Consider the following 5,000-nt stretch of genomic DNA (forward strand, 5'->3'; position numbering starts at 1 on the left):
GCTGCCTACCATAGCTAAAGAGTCTCTTCTACCCTTACCAAGAGGAAAGTAGCCACTGAACAATTACAGTGCAGTAGTTAACCCCTGGAACAAAGAATTGTTTGGTAATCTCAGTGTTGTCAGGTGCATGAGGACAGAGGAGAATGTGTAAAGAATAGGCCAGACTATTCGGTGTATGTGTAGGCAAAGGGAAAGAACCGTAACCAGAGAGAAGGATCCAATGTAGTACTGTCTGGCCAGTCAAAGGATCCCAAATTCCCTAGGGGTAGTGATGTCAGTATAATTCTACGATGTACTCTTCGGTACTGATTTCAATTAAAACTCGGTGCATAATCTGTTATATAAAGAAAGATATGTTTATACCCTTTATATATTACTATTGTATATTTTTCTGTGTGACAACATACCTCACACACACACAAAAAAAAAAAAGGCAGTTCGTGGTGAGGCTAAGCCTGTGCGGCTATTACAGCGCATGTTGAAAACCTCCAATCGTACTTGTAAATAGTTAGTTATGTAGCATTAAAAGTGAGGCGTTCAGTAAATGCACTAGCTATCAAATTGCTATAGAATGCTGAACAAATTAAACGTATTAAATATGATGAGTCAAAACCTTTACACTTATTATGGAATCCCTACTAATGGGTAAGCGTAGGTTAGGAAATAATTCAATAAAAGATTATGGCAAGAATTTGAGCCTTTTTCGCGTAACATCTGACAAAATATTGATTTTCTGTGTAGTTCTTAACTAAAAAAAAAATGAGAATGTTAGCATTTAAAGAATTGTTCTATGAGTCCCCAGCATAAGGGACCTTACAATGTGTCTGTAATGGTGTCATTTGTTCTGGACAGAAATTTGAAATATCAAGAAAATCACCAAAGACATTCTGAGGAAAGGAAATATTTTATCTTGATTGGAAGCTTAGAAAAAGCTTTTAGCAATTATAAAACCTATTTTGAATTGTAAGATCTCAGATTTTTGGAGGTTATCGATCCATTAATCTTGCAAACGGGTATATCGACGTAGAAGGTCTGCGGACATGGCGGACGGTCCCCTTAAAATAAATAATGTAGGACCTACTGAGGGGTAGGTAACAGTGAGACCATGTACAGCACAGTATACTGAAAGAGCCCCTGCCAGCCTATGTCTGGCAGATGTGCTCAGTTGGTAACTGAAGTTTAACGTTACTTAAACTTGACAAGGGAGAAAATGGGTCTGTTATTACTTTTCATTTTAAGAAAAGGCAAAAGGTCGACTTTCGATACATTTGCAAAGGGATCTTGTTGCTGAACCAGCTCTGGTGTTGGTACAAATGATGCAGTCACTAAATCTGTGCTGGAAAAAAAATCAGTGCAGCAGTTTTCATTTAGGCAAGAACACCTGTATCTATTAGTTTAAGCTTAATGTGCAAATCACGTGTAGTTTTTATTTTTCATATAAATGAATTGATTAATCAAGAATTAATGTCAAGAACATTACAACGTGGCAGACAGCACTGCAATGAGTTACTTGAACTAAAAGGAAACACAGCTTAAGACAATGGGATTTAAAGGGATTTCTTTGTTCAACCTAACACTCGAATTGACTTAATGATTATAGAAAGCGCGTTTAAAAAAATATATATATTTCTAATAGGCTGTTGACCTGAAGGGAAATGAAAAGGAATCATGACAGTTTTTTTTTTTTTTTCTATTACGGATCCTTCGACTGCTGGATGAAATTACGAAGCTTTGTTATTTTTTTTTCCTAGTGACTGGCTTTAAAATCATCCATCGTCGGTGACAGAGTGCGCAGAAAGAGAAAGCTGAGAAACGTGAGCTCCCGGAATGGCAAAAATTCCAGAAAAAAAAGATAATAATTTTTTTTCTATGGTTCTTAAAATGGGATCATGAGTAGCAAAACTTTATCACTTCGTCTTTAGATTTTATTCTCTATTATAATTATTATTATTATTATTATTATTATTATTATTATTATTATTATTATTATTATTATTATTATTATTATTATCTAAACTACAACCCTAGTTGGAAAAGCAAGATGCTATAAGCCCAAGGGCTCCAACAGAGAAAAATAGCCCAGTGAACAAAGGAAATGAGGAAATGGATTTACAATATAAGAAGTAATGAACAATTAGAATAAAATAAGAAAGTAATGGACGTTGGAAGTCTGATTAAAACGAAAATTGATTTCCATGTTTCGTAGATAATAGTTAATGCAACCAGCTTCGGAGAAATGTGTGACGTACCCAGTGGTTCGTATGCCAGGTAGTCGTACACCAAAGCGTCGCAAATTTAAGCAAATATGCCTTGTCCAATAAGACGAGTTCAGAACCAAAAGTAGCAACTTCTTGAGCCATCCTCTATATTAAAAAAAAAGGAAACGTCATTATATATATATATATATATATATATATATATATATATATATATATATATATATATATATATATATATGTGTGTGTGTGTGTGTGTGTGTGTGTGTATGTATGTATATATATATATATATATATATATATATATATATATATATGTGTGTGTGTGTATATATATATATATATATATATATATATATATATATATATATATATATATATATATATATATATATATATATATATATATATATATATATATCACATACATATATATATATATATATATATATATATATATATATATATATACACACACACACATATATATATATATATATATATATATATATATATATATATATATATATATATATATATATATAATGTCTCTTGATCTCCATGTGACGTTCATACAATTCGGGAGGAGGCCATAGTTTGCCGCTGTAAACATTGCAAGGTGACTTGCAACTGTAAAATGAGAATTATAGTCAGTTAGGTGGGAAAAACTATAACAAGGAGAGAGAGAGAGAGAGAGAGAGAGAGAGAGAGAGAGAGAGAGAGAGAGAGAGAGAGAGAGAGAGAGAGAGAGAGAGAGGGGGGGGGGGTCAGTAATATCTTGCCCGTTGCACACGCGTTTAATTGTATTTAAATTAACATGACTTGCATTGTTGCAGATTTCTGTACGTACGCACGCACAGACATTCTTCATAGAAAGTTTGTCTTCATGGTCCTCTTGGTAATCCAATTCACCGTTTCTTGAGATTCAAGTTTAAAATGAAGGATTTTAACCGATACGAAAGTCACTGTCTTTTCTAACTGCGGGATTTTTTGGACCACGTTGCCAACCATGTGTGTCCTTCCGAATTCCTAAGGCCTGTGAAGTTTTAGCGAATTGTGATGGTCAGTTTGGACACGGGAATTTCTGCTGTGGCGGTGTCTGGCATTTAATGTTCGTCACCTACGCTCGGACTGACCAACACCGATGTTTCTCAAATTAGCGATTGAAATGGCATGGTGTTTAGCGAATGCGTTATTATTATTATTATTATTATTATTATTAGTAGTAGTAGTAGTAGTAGTAGTAGTAGTAGTAGTAGTAGTAGTAGTAGTAGCTATGCTGCAACCTTAGTTGGAAAAAGCAGGATTCTGTAAGTCCAAGGGTTCCAACAAGGAAAAATAGCTTAATGTGACCAATGGCCAAACGGAAAATTCGTTTAGCTAAAGAGACCTTGTTTTACAAAGCTCATTTATTAACCTTTTAATCAATCTTCTAACTAGGATATGGATAGGCATGCATCTATCTACAGTATAAATTCCACAATTCTTAATTCTTGGTATTTTTAAGTAGCATTATGGACTTTATTTTAACTATGTCTTAGTAACTTTTTCATCATATATTTAGGTTGAAAAGTGTGATTTTACTTTCTAAAAGTTTACTGTTTAGTATGATTTTGATTTAAAAAGAAAAGTGGAAAGTAATATTTAGAACAGAAATGCGAAATCATCATTGGTCAAATGAAAACATTATCATATTAGATTATATTAGTATTCTGGGCATGTAATCAATTCGTTATCCATACCATGAAGTCTACAGATTAAAGGTTACGTATTTTGAGTGAGTTTATGTAACAGTAGCTGCTGTTTTTTATTTTTTATTTCAAAACTGTCGTCACAAATTCTTGTGCCTTTGTGAAAACACTATCGTGTATTAATAAATAAAAGGGGGTGGGGCTCCATAAGTACAAAGTGCGATATCAAGGTCCCATCAAAATAAATGTTTTTTAAAATAGATTAGATTTTAGAGTCTGTTTCTTTCCGAAAACACGTTTTTGTGATAACACTTCATAAGTTATATTTTATAGTTGGGCTATTTTTCTTATTTCAATTTTATGGTTAAGTACTTTTTAATGAGTTATATTTTGTAATCAATATCTTTTTGAGGCATGTTTAATAATGAAGTGCATATTAGATGTATTTATATTAATTTTTTTTTAAATAATTATAGTTTATGATTATTCTTTTGTATGAACTGTCATAAGTTTTTTTAAATGAGTTAAATATTTTGATTAATATTTTATAATCAATTTAACTTTTATTTATTTTACATTAAAAATTTTCTTTATAATTATAATCTATAAATAATCTATAATAATATTTTTATCCAATGCTTATATTTTGTAGTCAAGCTTTTAAAATGAGCTATATATTTTATAATAACAATTTTACCTTGATCCAATACTTACGCTTTGAAGCCAATCTTACAAAATAGATTATATATTTTATAATAACAATTTTACCTTGATCCAATACTTTCGCTTTGAAGCCAAGCTTCCAAAATAAATTTTGTATTTTATAATAACACTTTTACCTTGATCCAATACTTTCGCTTTGAAGCCAAGCTTCCAAAATAAATTATATATTTTATAATAACAATTTTACCTTGATCCAATACTTTCGCTTTGAAGCCAAGCTTCCAAAATAAATTATATATTTTATAATAACAATTTTACCTTGATCCAATACTTAAACTTTGAAGCCAAGCTTCCAAAATAAATTTTGTATTTTATAATAACACTTTTACCTTGATCCAATACTTACACTTTGAAGCCAAGCTTCCAAAAT

The sequence above is a fragment of the Palaemon carinicauda genome, chromosome 30, assembly GCF_036898095.1.
Source record: "Palaemon carinicauda isolate YSFRI2023 chromosome 30, ASM3689809v2, whole genome shotgun sequence".
In the NCBI taxonomy this organism is placed as follows: Eukaryota; Metazoa; Arthropoda; class Malacostraca; order Decapoda; family Palaemonidae; genus Palaemon; species Palaemon carinicauda.